This window comes from Hylobates moloch, unplaced genomic scaffold (genome assembly GCF_009828535.3).
Source record: "Hylobates moloch isolate HMO894 unplaced genomic scaffold, HMol_V3 SCAFFOLD_1, whole genome shotgun sequence".
In the NCBI taxonomy this organism is placed as follows: Eukaryota; Metazoa; Chordata; class Mammalia; order Primates; family Hylobatidae; genus Hylobates; species Hylobates moloch.
The window spans coordinates 56,808,343-56,823,340 of record NW_026652276.1 but is presented as its reverse complement, the minus strand read 5'-3'; the positions used below and the strand labels follow the sequence as shown (position 1 = coordinate 56,823,340).

Below are 14,998 nucleotides of genomic sequence, written 5' to 3'. Positions count from 1 at the left end.
ATTCGTAGCAAGTACGTACCATATTCTGGCAAATCAACCTGGTCACACTTCCACTCGTATTGTGAGAAGCTGGGTTATCACGTAAGTTTACTTTCAGCATACTTTTACCAATATCGGATCTTCAAAGGAAAAAAAAAAAAAAAGAAGAAGAAGGAGGAGGAGAAGAAGAATGAGAAAAAGGAAAAGAAACAGGAAATTATATTAAGAACGAAATTGTCAAAATAGCAAATGATTCTAAACTTTCTAAGATTAGAAAAAGATAATAAAATAACAAGCAGAGTTAAAAAAAAAGAAAGCATAGTCAAAAAGGCAGAATACAAGTTAAATGCGAGTAAATGCAAGGTAATTCATTGAGAAATAAATATTCAAAATATTATGAACAAAACACAAGTTTTTGAAATTTATTTATATCCCAAGATAAGTACATTAGAAACCATGTAAATCATTCCATAAAATTCTAAAACTGACATATAATTATCACATCTTTAAATATAATGTGTAATGATTCTATTTTGTCAATTTGCAATTAAAAATGTTCTTTCATAGATTTTAACATATTTTATTGTCAAAAACAATTTATCACCCTTATCTCAGAGCTTACCATCTCTATGTAAGAAGACAATTAGATGCTTTTTTAGACCAATGCTAATATACAGTTGTCAAAGAACTGCAAAATACAGCAGTCCCTCCTCATCCACAAGGGATACATTCTAAGATCCACAGTGGATGCCTGAAACCAGAGTTAGTACAAACTCAATATATACTGTACAATGTTTCCTAAACATATGTACCTATGACAAATTTTAATTTAGAAATTAGGCACAATAAGATATTAACAACAACCAATAATAAAATAAAACAATTATAACAACATACTCTAATAAAAATTATGTGAATGTGGCACCTCTCTCTCAAAATATCTTATTGTACTGTAGTCACCTTTTTTTGAAACACAGAAAGTGAAACTACAGACTGGTGGGGCTACTGTATACTGATTTTAACTGCTCTTTCTACCCAAATTTCATTTTATTTCACAAATATTGGCATTTTTTTAATTGCAACTAATTATACAGTTTCTTTTACTTTGTGCTCCCTGCATCTCCAGAAAGTAATAATGAAGTCTCCCCACTTTCCCTTTACCCTCTCCCTCAATATACCATGGGAAATAATACAAAATGGGAAGTCTAAGTTTGAGAGATAATATAATCAAATTTTCAAATTCAAACTGAAAACTACCCTGCAACATGTATTAGGAAGATGTGACCTGAATGTTAATGTCTTCTCCATCATTCCTTCTATCAAAAGACTCCTTGCACCTGAAGCAAACAGGTGCTGAGATTGAGAGGGTGCAAGTGAGGGCTTAGTGCCAACTGAATGCCAACACAATAGAGCAAGTTTCATCATATAGGAAAAAGTATCAGTGGAGAAAAAACTGCTGTTATTTTCAAATATGATTAGAGTCATATTTATTTGTAGGTCAGGAAAAATGTAACCATCCATGGAACAGAAAATACAGAGGAACTTCCACATCAGCAGGCAGAAGGAGAGAGATTGAATAGCAGCTTTTTTAAGCTTGTAAAAATAAGTGGGGAAAGTAAAGTTTAAAAAAAAGGGGCAGTCAACATCGATCATAACTAAAGTGAGTCAAAAGAACTCAGATCAAGTATAGAAATCTTAAGATTAATTGACATTAGTAAAGGAGAGTAAATGAGACCAAGGAAATTTTCAGATTAAGAAAAAAAAACTGAGATATATGCATTTTTAGTAAAATCACATTAATGCAAAGCATCAAAATGATTGAAAATAAGTATTTAGACAAAGGTATCCATGGCAAATAAATACAAAACAAGAATGATAAGTTAATATCACATGTGTTAGAGTAAGGATAAATGTACTAAAAAAGCAAGCATAACACGTGAAATTATGTAATGACTGAGATATAATTTATTAACATTAATGAGTGATAAACCTTAAATTGTAAGATTAAATACATGTTTAAATTTAATATATAATACATAAACAATATACAAAAACTAATAAAATGAAGAAAAATAGTTACGTGGAAGATTACAATGTCTCCCCTAAATTGAAAATATAATCTTCTGTCCATTGAACATGAACAAAAGTTTATCTTGTACTTTTCCATCTTAATAAATAATACTGTGATAGAGACAAAGAAGATAAAGAGAATAAGGATGGAGATATAAATGGAGATTGATATGTAAATATATATTATTTCAATTCTTACTGATGGTTAGCATAAATATAGAAACATGAAATAATGTCAATATTGTTTAGTAAACACCACACATGTAAAACTCCCCACATCAGTATAGAACATTTCCAGAAAGGTCCCTTGTGTTGCTTCCCGTAAATACATACCCTCTATTTTAACTTGTATCACCATGAATTCTGCTTGTTGTTAAATTGAATTTCAGCATATTTACAGAATAACACTCTATGGGCTTATGTGCATCTGCATTCTGTCTCCCAATATATCATCTGTGAGGTTCATCCATATTCTTGAGTTCATCAGTAGATTTTTTTTTTATTGTTGTGACCTAATCAATTGTTTTTGTATGCCACAATTTAGTTACCCATTCTTCTATTAATAAGCTCTGGATTGTTTCCAGTTTTGGGCAACTACAAATGAAGTTGAAATTAATATGTATATGCAATTCTCCTAAGTATATTCATAATTCCTATTCATGAATCACAGGAATAGAAAGATGTTAAATTTTAGTAGAGTCTGACAAAAAGATGTTCTTTCAGAATGGTTGTAAAAATTTACCTCCCATGTATGAGTGTTTTAATTGCTTAATATCTTCACCATCACTTGGAGTTGTCACTCTTAGTGAGAGTATACTGTTATTTCATTGTAATTTTCATTTGCATTTCCCTAAAAATAATTCTATTAAATGTATATTTTATAAACTTATTGGCCACTTAAATATCATCTTTTGTGAAGTGGCTTTTTAATTATTTTGCTTATTTTTCATTAGTTTTTTCTTTCTTTATAATTTGTAAAATGATATACATACACATCTGTATGTACATCTACCTAAATACACAAACTTTGAATGTATATAAATTTTGTGTATAAAGAAGGTTTTATGTCTTTTGTGAGATATGACAAATGGCCCGCATACACTTGAGAATAATATATTTTGTAGGTGAGGTCTACATCAAATTGACAAATACTATTGTATAATTTTCTATATTTAAAATGAATATATGTTTGCTGCTCCATTAATTTTTGATTATCATGTTAAAATATTTTAATGTTAAGATAATGTGCATATTTCTCCTTTTTTAAATCCATTTTTGCTTTATATATTTTAAGATAGTTAGGCATTTCTGATTGACCAAATATTTTATCATTGTAAAATGTCTCTTTCATCTTTAGTAATATTTCTTCATTAATTCTGCTTTGATGTTACAATAACCAAATTTATCTTTCTTATTATTCTAATAACAATTTTTCTATTTATTTTACTTTCAGCCTATCCATAACATTATTTTTTCAGTGGATCTCTTCTTAATAGCAAACAATTGAGGTTTGTTCTTTGGTGTTTTTCTCCCAATCTGGCAACGTCTTTTTTTTTTTTTTTTGAGACAAAGTTTTACTCTGTTGCCCAGACTGGAGTGCAGTGGTGCAATCTTGGCTCACTGCAAACTCTACCTCCTGGGTTCAAGTGATTCTCCTGAATAGCTGGGATTATAGGCACCTGCCACTATGCTGGGCTAATTTTTGTATTTTTAGTAGAGACTGGGTTTCACCATGTTGGCCAGGCTGGTCTCAAACTCCTGACCTTAAGTGATCCACCTGCCTCAGCCTCCCAAAGTGCTGAGATTACAGGTGTGAGCCACCATGCCTGGCCTATGTTTATCTTTTGATTAAAGTGTTTATCTTGATGGCAGTTGTGGCCCATCTGGAGCAGCCACTGCCATGATACTGGCTGCAGTGGGGTAGGTGTAGCTATGACTGCATGCTTCCCAGAGAATTTGTAAGCTGACAACAGGCAGGATCCCTGCCCTCCTGGGTGCAGCTACAGCCGCAAAAGCCACAGCTGTGGACTCAAGCATCTCTGCCCTCTTGGGGACCTGAGAAGCCCCCACTGTTCCCACAGGTTCAGAAGTGCCTGCTCCCGCTGCCTGGCTTCTTAACTCCGGCACCCACTCCTATCTTAGAACAAAGTTGAGCCTGAGCCCAGATGATGCCACAACCCACCGGGTGTACACATGCTCAAGGCAGTGCTGGCATGCCAGCCCTTTGCCTCCTCAGCCCCTTCAGGACTTTGGGTGCTGAGCACAGGAGGGAGGCCAAGGTGGGAGCTGAGGGCAGCTCAGTGCTGGCCTGAAGGCACCTGCCCCCACCACCCTCGCACAAACAGCTTGAGTTGCCCTAGATGATTGCAGGAGGCAGACAGCTTCCTGGGTGGAAAGGATCAGGTCCCCAGTGAAACTCCACTTTCAAGCCAGGGACAGTCTGAGGCCTGCGGGCCAGGTTGACGGACTAGAATGGGAACTTAATGTGCTTTTTCTGGGGCCACCAATGGCCTGCCATGAACCAATCAACACACACTTCTTCCCCTCTGAAGCCCATAAAAATCCCCGACTCAGCGAGACTCAAAGAGAGGACCCTGATGACCCACCTGCAGAGAGGAGCTACTCACTCCAGGGTCTCTTCTCTGCTGAGAGGTGGGCAGATGTTGGGTCTACCATCTGCAGAGAGGAGCTACGCTCTCCAGGGCTTCTCTTTGCTGAGAGCTGAACACTCTATGGGAAGACCTGCCTGCAAAGAGGAGCTACCCACTCCAGGGTCTTTTCTCTGCTGAGAGATGCACACTCATCATGACACCCTAACTGCAGAAAGGAGCTACCCTCTGTGGGTTTCCTCCAAGTTGTTTGGTCACTCAATAAAGCTTCTCTTTGCCTAACTCACCCTTCACCTGTCCGTATACCTCATTTTTCCTGGATGAGGGACAAGAACTCAGGACCTGTCGAATGGTGGGACTGAAAGAGCTGTAACACAAACAGGGCTGAAACACACCCCTTGTTTGCCACATTACAGCCAAAAAGAAGGTGAGAAGAGAGAAGGAGAGAAGAGCTGTGGCCCTTCAGGGAGCCCAGACCTAGAAGCTCCCTGATCCAGGATGATGACACCCTCTTTGAGACTCTGCAGTTCCTGGGTATCTCCAAGCATCTGGCATCTCCACGTTCCCTGGTGCCAGCCATGGAAGCCTCACAGGGAGCTGGCATCTATGCTGGTGCCTAGAGCTGCCTGCTCCACCACAGCCAGTGTGCCTGGCTGTGTGCAGTGGCAATAATCCACACTTGCTTTCTCACATACACCTTGCCACTCTGCTCACTCTTGGTAGGTGTAGGATCCAGGCCAGTAGCGTGAGCCAAGTGCAGCCTGCCAGGCCGAGTGGGTGGATGAGCCCACTAAGTCTAAGTAGTATATCTAGGTAGTTAGAAAAAAACTGCTGATTCCATTAGAAACAAGGATTTCTGCCTCCTAATGAAAATTTATTGTATATAATAACTGTATCTATTATGTAGCTACAGATTTTCATCCTATAGCCAAATATGGTTTCCCAAAACAGATTTCTGTTAAAAACATATGTATGTATAGTATATGAATATAAATATAAAAATAAGCTATAAAATACACAACCAAATAATCATATAATGTATATCATCTTATGCAAATCAATAAATTCTGACTCTCACTATTCTGTTAATAAATAAAAACTACAATATTATTTTTCTAAATCAAATACATTTTCTTCAAGGAAGGACTATATTGGTTAAGTGTTTATCATACTCCTAACACAAAAGTCACTACTTTGGATATTGAAAGGTTCTATCTCTATGAAGTAAAATGGTAGCATCTACAAACTTATCTTTGGATTTTCTTTCCTTCTGCTTCTCTTTAGGATTTTTAAGTGTCTTAGAGGCTTGAGTTCTTACTTGGTTAGCGGCCTAAACTGATAAGCCAAAACCATTTAAGGAGCTATTTTTTCAAAAACATATTTTCAGATGAAAAATTTTAAATAATTATGTACTACACGAGAATTTTTACATTTCAAGAACTGTTTTATAGTGTAAAACTTTTGTTGAGTGCCTCAAAAAACATTTATTAATAATATTTTTGAAGCTTATGAAATGGTTACATGATTACCCCTTATTACACTGACTAGAGATGAAACTCTATGTAGCTATACTTGACATTGCATTAATCTAAGACACTAAAGAGAGAGACAATACCTACATGGGAAACATTTGTTTCAGAATTATAGTTTCAAATGTGATTTAAAATTGCAATAAATTTTGTATCTCACCTGGATTATGGGGAAAGATAAAATCTCCTGGCTGGAATCACTTATTCCATTCTTGATATCTGCAATCTGTTCTCCACATATACTAAAACTACAAATCACATTATTTAAATTGCTTTTCACCTACAAAATTCCATCTCCATAGAGTGACCTACAATGGCCTTACATTATTTGCTTCTGCCGATTCTCCTTTCACACTTCTAACCACTCATCCAATCGCTTGTTGTGCTCTAATCATACCAGCCTTCCTTTTACTCGTCTATGAGCTAAGCTAGTTCCAGCCTCAGGGTCTTTTATTTTCTGTTCCCCCTACCTAAAACGTTTTCCTCAGATTTTTCCTTTTGTTATTCAGATTTTAATACAAGGTCAGCACTCCAGAGAGTTATTCATGATTAAAAATTGTTCCTTTTGAGTGAGATGATTTACAGGCAAAAAGAGATGCAAGTGAGAATACGGAAAATGGGGACCCCTCATACACTGTTGGTGGGAATGTATATTAGTACAGTCCCTGTGCAGAACAGCATGGAGGTTCCTCAAAAATATAAAAATAGAACTACCATATGATCCAACAATCCCACTGCTAGGTATGTGCCCGAAAGAAAAGAAATTGGCACATCGAGAAGACATCTGCACTCCCACATTTATTGCAGCACTATTCACAATAGCTAAAATATAAAATCAAACTATTTTCCATCAATGAATAAATAGGTAAAGAAAATATGGTACACAATAAATGTTATTCAGCCATTAAAAAACACAATGGATGTTATTCAGCCATTAAAAAAAAAAAAGACTAAAACCTTGTCATTTGCTTCAACATAAACAGAACTGGAGGTCATTATGCTAAGTGAAATAAGCCAAGCACAGAAAGACAAATATTGAATGTTCTCACTTTCTTTTTTTTTTTTTTTTTTGAGACGGAGTCTTGCTCTGTCGCCCAGGCTAGAGTGCAGTGGCGAAATCTCGGCTCACTGCAAGCTCCGCCTCCCGGGTTCACGCCATTCTCTTGCCTCAGCCTCTCGGAGTAGCTGGGACTACAGGCGCCCACCACCACGCCCAGCTAATTTTTTTTTTTTTTGTATTTTTAGTAGAAACGGGGTTTCACCGTGGTCTCGATCTCCTGACCTCGTGATCCGCCCGCCTCGGCCTCCCAAAGTGCTGGGATTACAAGCGTGAGCCACCGCGCCCGGCCGCGTGTTCTCACTTTCTGTATGAGGACTAAAAAAGTGGATTTCATGAAGATCGATTGGTGGTTAGATTGAAGATAGATTGGTGGTTACCAGAGGCTGGGAAGAAAAAGTGGCATTTGTTCCTTAACAGGTACAAATGCATGGTTTGATAGAAGAAATAAGATGAAGTGTTATATCATTAGAATGACTACATTTACTACATTGTACATTTCAAAATAGCTAGAAGAGAATAATTAGAATGTTTCTAACAAAAAGAATGGACAAATATTTATGGTGATTGATATCCCAAGTACAATAATTTGATCTTTACAAATTATCTGATATATGAAATTATCACATGTACCCGAAAACTATGTACATCTATTATACATAAATTAAAAAACAAATTGTAAAAGAAAATCATTTATTGACCCCCCCCCCAAAATGCCTGTATATCACAGTGCCCTGGTTTATTTTTTTTTCCTGTCCTCTAATACATGACTTTACACACAATAGACACTGAATATATATTTCATCAGTGAGCAAATATGATTCACTAGTAAACGTAATTGTGAATTTCTGGATTTCCTAATTAGCATAAAATTGTGGATTTCCTAATTAGCATAAAATTGTGGAAAGGAAAGCAGAATTCTGTAGAAGAAAAGGCATAAGATCTCCTATTAAAAAACAGAGTTCAAATATCATCCCCACCAATTACTCATTGTAGAAACAAAATATATAACAACCTAGGTTTTCCCTACAAAATTTTTTTTAAAAAAACTAAAAATGTTATTTAGTAAATGAAATAAAATTGCATTTTATATGTGCAGCATTACTTAGAGTTTAATAAATAATAATTTATTTTCTTTTCTGTATATGCATGCTTAAAATTAACTTCTTGAGATATCTGTATCTCAAGAGATATCTCGTGCAAGGGAAGTTGTTCTGTAGCAAGTACATTCAGGAGAAATAAATATATACTTAACTGGATTAAAGAATGATATGAAATTGAAAGATTTTTTCTAAAAATGTTGTCACTAGGCAGTTATGAATATTCATCTTACAATACAAATAGAAACAATTTAGAAGCCTCCAAAACACCTCAGACACTTCTTTTTATCTACATAGATATCATAAAATGTATTTGTTACTACTTACAGGTTAAGAACAATTCAATGTACAACATGTTTTATAAGAGATATGGAAATGAATAACTTTTCTTATTATCTAAATGTAAGCCATACAACTTGCTACTTTTTTTTGAACACACCCAATTGTTTCTAAAGATACATATATCTCAATAGTTATAAGTTTTTAAGTTGCAGAAAAATCTGTTCTCATACAGCAGACTTTGCATCTTCTTTCTCAGAGGGCATATCTTTTGTGTTCTGTATTGAACAATTAATGTCATTAGAGAATAAAGAATTAATAGCTCTCATTAAAAACATCTGGAGAATTTCAGTACCACCATAACTGCTGCCAACTTCTGCCCAAGTAGAAATCAAGGTTATATTCTTAATTCTTGCTTTGAAATTGCCTTCAACGAGTTTATGAATTTCCAAAGGAAAACTATCATATCACAATAAGATTCCAACTGAGTTAATATTCAGGAGTAGAATAAAACATTAGATTATTAATTTGGTTTAATGAGCAATAAAATTATTTTGACATAATATGAATTAGTATACAGAAACCATTACTGTTTTTATTTTCTGTAATTAGAATAAGAGAATGTAAAATTCTTATTATTGCCAACATTCCTAAGGATATTAAGAGAAAGTGACTGATTTTTCCCTAACCATGGTTCATACAGAACCATATAGCCTTAAAATGGTTACGTCTGTACAAAGTTATGTAGTGGTGCTCTAATTCAGTAAGACAAAAGAAATAACATTTAAATAATAAGTTGTTTACATTGATTTTAAATTCTCAAATTGTTACTTTACTTAAAAAACCAAAGCATATGAAAGGGCATTTAAACAGAATATGTTTTTTTATACCAACTATTTTGTTAACTTTATTTTGTATTCTGCCTTGATTCTGCAGGTGCAGAAAAATAGAGCTCATCTTAATAAATGTACTTTACTTATTTAATATATTTATCTTCATTTTTTTAAGAGACAGGGTCTCGCTATGTTGCCCATGTTGGTCTTGAACTCCTGGGCTCAAGTGATCCCCCCTGGGCTCAGTCTCCCGAGTAGCTGGGATTATAGGAATGCACCACTGTGCCCTGCTTTGTTTTATAAGTTTTAATCAGGCATAGCATAAACTCTTCAACTTTAAAGGAGGCAAATGGTAAATCATATGATGAGAAAGTACTATAAGTGTAGTTCTGTTAACCTAATGATTCTAATACAAAACTATTAGTAAACACAGTAGGAATTTTCTGACACTGTAACAAGCTTTCCTTTTTAAAAAAATTTCCATTTGCTGTTTTCAATTTTAAAAATCTAAGTTTGATTCATCAGTTGTCTTGAGAACTATAACTGCTTTTCAGTTATACTTTCAACTATAATTACTTTTCATTAAGTTCCTTTATTTATCTGTAACTTAAAATTTAGAGTACTTTGGATTTTTTCCAGAAAATCTCACCAATTATATGACTTGCATGTAAAAAGATTATTTCACTATCCAAAGATAAATATATTTTTATAAATTATTGTAGGTTAAAAATTATTTTCAAACACTAACATGCACTGAGCAACTTCCATATATGCCGTATCAGGTGTTTTTTTCAAATATTAATTTTTGCCTCTGGCCATAATTACATACATTAATGGTTTAGAGAAGTGTTTATTAACAACTAAGTATTTGGTATTTCATTAAACATATTGACTGACAAAAAAACAAAATAATTGTAAGAAAAGGTCTGCATGCCCCCAAATAGCTCAGGATCCAAAGAAAAAGATAGAACATATGTTTGTGAAATCATTAGACAATCATGAACAGGTAGCATCCGTGGCTCTGCTTATCAGTTAATCTTGAAGGAGTTAAATGTGAGGTGATATTTTAAGAAAAAAATTTATAAATGATCATGTACATTCTAACAATATGATCATTTTCCAAAGATTTCTTTGAAAAATGTGTTTTCATAAATAGTAATAAAACAATAAACCTACCGCCTCAGTTTTAATATGTTGGTATCCTCACTTCTTTCTTGGATTTATAATTGAGATATCCTTCTGATTATTTAGTTTCTTTCCTTAAGTAATGTAGTCATAAAGGTTGACACCGTATATAAACATTCTTGTGGCCATTAGTATTTGTATGATATTTTACCTCTAAACTATCAAACATGATACACTGAAAGGCAAATGGCAGTATAGAATAGTGGTAAACAATACGAAATTTGGGTGGTGGGGTCACACAGTTTGAATTGATTCCTAGTTCAGCAATGTTAACAACATTACTTTTCTTATAATCTTATTGCAGGAATTAAATACATTAATATAAGTAAAAAATTTCGTAAGGCTCTCTGGGGGCGTATGATATGTTACCCATTAATATTATAAATCAAGTGGCATTGATCCCAAGCAGTAGATTGGGGGTCTAGATTAAACACATCCAAATATTTTATTTTATTCCAAGGGAAAGAAATGTGGCTTTCTTCTGTGAGGCAAGATATTACATGATTGATACAGAAGCGCAACTCATCACCTCAGCCATGTTAACACCATACTCTTAAGAGAACATTTCCCAAAATAGACCCCGCTAAATGCTAGTTATTTTAAGACATTCTGGGAGAAGGGTGCTGTACCCAAATACTTTTTGAAAATGTACATATATATCATTTAGTTGGAGAATCACTAATCATTTAAAGTATAATAAATTCTGAGTAAAAACTACAGCCAAGTAAAGAAAATTAAATCCAGTAAGTAGCAAAAGTATAAGTCTACACACATGTGTGTATGTGTAAGAGATAGTGATCTATAAATATACTGTAGAATTACCGTGGAACAGAGTTTGGAAAATTTTGCTCCGAGTCCACACAGATGTCTTTTTTACACAGGATCAAGGGGTGACAATGAGATATTGATAGTGATGAAAAACTCTCAATATGCAGAGAGTTTTATAAGTACCCAGAAGTTTGACTACTTATTAAAACTCTCCAAACATCTTAGGTCTGCAAAATTTTCCTAGAAAACTCACCTCTTGAATACTAGTTTTATTATTAGATTGCTGATGATTGCTGCTCCCCTTCAGGCTAGAAACATGCTTAGAACACCTTTCTAATGATTTCACTTCTTTTCCAGAACCTAGGAAATGCAGACATATAAAATATAAGAAGCATTCAAATTGTAAAAGTTACCAAGTTTGGTGAAACTTAAAATTGTAACAGAAGTTCAAGAAGTATACTTATTAATCTAAAACAATTTTCTCACTTTTAAAGTGTCATTTCACTATTTAAAGCTGAATCAGCCACCAAAAATGCTTTTTATATAGTCAGTATATTCAGAATCTATGAATGTTTTTAATTGTAATGTTATTATTCTGCCAATATAGCTGAAGAGAAAAATGCTTAAATTCATATTTGTTATTTTTAATTTATAATTTACCTGTAAGCATAAAGTTGAATTTATTAAGTTTATAAAACATGAGTTTTGCCTTAGTGTGATAGGAATACTAATTTGAGGAAAAGATGATTTGTACATTGAATTGTCCTTATAAAATCAGCACTTCAGTTTGCTTTAAGTTAGCAAACATTCTGCACTGTATGCAGTTCAAAACAGCTTGAATAAGCAGGGTAGAAAATACAGAATCAGAATATAGGTTAAAAAATATCAAGCCTCCTTTACAAAGGTAACATGATAATGAAAACTGAAGACTAATAGTATGAAGTTCATTAATTAACTTTAAAATCACACATATTGGAATATAACAAACTCAAAATTGCTTTTGTATGTGTATTTGTATTTGTTTTATTGTTTCTAAATTTTAAAATCATTTCTGGCAGGGCACAGTGGTTCACGCCTGTAATCCCAGCACTTTGGGAGGTGGATGGATCATTTGAGGTCAGGAGTTCAAGAGTAGACTGACCAACAAGGTGAAACCCCATCTCTACTAAAAACACAAAAAAATTAGCCTGGCGTAGTGGCGGACGCCTGCAATCCCAGCTACTCGGGAGGCTGAGGCAGGAGAATCACTTGAACCAGAGAGGCGGAGATCATGCCACTGCACACCAGCCTAGGTGACAGAGAGAGACTCTGCCTCAAAAAGATAAATAAATGAATAAATAATAAAATCATTTATTTGATATTTAACGTAAGAAACAGCTAAAGAAATTCTATCACTGCAAGAGAATTGAAAAGCATTATGTCAAAATTATCTCCCATTGTATTAAAAAGTTTTATAAAACCTATCTAAAATATAATACCACTAAAACTTAATCAGTCCCCTGATAGTTTAGCTTATTCATAAGAATAAAATTGATAGAGGAGAACAGTAAAAAGAAATTTTTACCTACTTTAGAGAGCTTTATGCTTTCCAGGCTTATCAAATATTTTAAGCCGACATTCTTCATGAGGAATTATGTATGAATGGTATGGTAGAGAAGAGAAAGAGTCTCTACCCTTTTCTTTCTTGACTGGTCCTATCATAACATGGTCATCATATCTAGTACTGACAGATGTTTAAAGTCGACTGTCTCTCTCATGAGACACTTTCATGGGTTCTCTCCAAAACCTTCGCACACTGGGTGTCCCTCAACTTCTTTTATTTTTATTTTAATAACTTTCTATCAGATTTTCTGTTTACCTTTACATAATTTCACTACAATTCAATGTTTACACTTCAGTTTCAATCTTCTGTGGTCCCATTCTCTGTCCAGATGGTTTTCTTAGAACAACAAAACACAACAAGTCTGCACTGGTTTTCTTTCCCATGTATGGCTTATATTTTTCACATTCAGGAATAACAAGGACAGCAAAATTGAGGATTTAATATGCTGAAAAAAACAAAACTGAGAAAAAAATTTCATCTTCCTACAATTTTCTTTTGAGACATTTGTCATACACCTCAACTGAATAGAACAGGCTCTGATAACGCCATAGACTTTTGCTTAGGACAAGTGAAGGTTACGTTCTAGGAAACAACGCATACTGGAAATAATCTAGGTCTCGTAAAGAGTGGAGCAAGATTCCCAGTTGTCTCATTTTTAGAACAAGGTTAACCTGTACTTACTCTATCAACCTGTGAGACAAAAAGAAAATCCTTTGAAAGTGAAGATTTCAGAGAACTGAAAATTATAGTATAGAAATGAAGAATTAAATAACTCTAAATAATAATGCAACAGATGAAATTAACAGATCATTAGGCATATAAGAGACAGTTAGCCATAATGAATACTAATATAAATATATAACTGAAGTGCAGACATAGAACAAAACAGAAAATACAGAAGAAAAGCAAAAGAGATAAATGGAATATGATGAAAAATTCTAGTGTATATGTAATAGTAGTCCTCAGAAGAGGAGAAAAAAAATAAGGAAAAGGCAATAGTTGAAGAAATGACTAAAAATGTTCTTAAAGTGACAAAAGACACAGAGTCACAGATTCAATAAGCTTTACAATTTGTAAGAATATAAATAAAGAATACCACCTTGTGTGGTGGCTCAGGCCTGTAATTTCAGCACTTTGGGAGGCTGAAGCAGGCAGATAACCTGAGGCCAGGAGTTTGACACCAGCCTAGCCAACATCATGAAACTCTGTCTCTACTAAAAATACAAATAATTAGCTCGGCATTGTGGCAGGTGCCTGTAATCCCAGCTATTTGGGAGGCTGAGGCACTAGAATCACTTGAACCCAGGAGACAGTGGTAGAACTGAGCCACGATTGCACCACTGCACTCCAGCCTGGGCGAGAGAGTGAGACCCTGTCTCAAAAATAAAATTAAATAAATAAACAGATAAAGAATACCATACCAAGGAAACCTTGTTACACTGTGAAAACAAAAGAAAAAGTAAAAATATTAAAGCCATCTAATTAAAACATACTTATTAACCTGGAAAATCTAACAACTGTTTCTTCAACTGAAAGATGTCACCAAAAAAAAATAAAATGATACTTTTAAATTCCTAATAAAAAATAATTTTCAAAATAAAATCTATACTGAAAAACAAAACTAAATCTATACAAAACATAATGTCTTTAATAACTGAAAATGAAATAATATTTTCAGACAAATAAAATATTAGGGAATTTATCTCTATTACATCTCTCCTAAAATAATTACTATAGGGAATTCTTTATGAAAAAGAAAATTTCATGTGGAAGAATGGTAATGTGGGGAGGAATAAAAAGCATAAAAATGTATAAATATAGTATAAATGTGTAGATTGAATCTAAATTATCTAAATAAATACTTGGTACTTAAAAAATAGTAATGTCTAAAGAATATTAAATATAATATGTGGATTTAAAACAGATAGCTGTAATGACACAGAAAGTAGGAAGAATATAAATGAAATTTATTAAAATAATAATAAT

General features: G+C 33.9%; 1 long non-coding RNA gene across 1 annotated transcript in view; it reads right to left on the bottom strand.

Moving 5' to 3' along the window:
* Positions 1-13,362, bottom strand: part of LOC116809502 (uncharacterized) — a 74,745-nt gene extending 61,383 nt beyond the window's left edge. Inside the window, exons 1-3 of the long non-coding RNA XR_004369865.2 lie at positions 13,268-13,362; positions 11,663-11,769; positions 20-119 (exon numbers count right to left, since the gene is read on the bottom strand). This is a non-coding gene — a long non-coding RNA (uncharacterized LOC116809502). The remainder of the gene's footprint in view (positions 1-19; positions 120-11,662; positions 11,770-13,267) is intronic.
* Between the last annotated feature and the right edge of the window lie 1,636 nt (positions 13,363-14,998).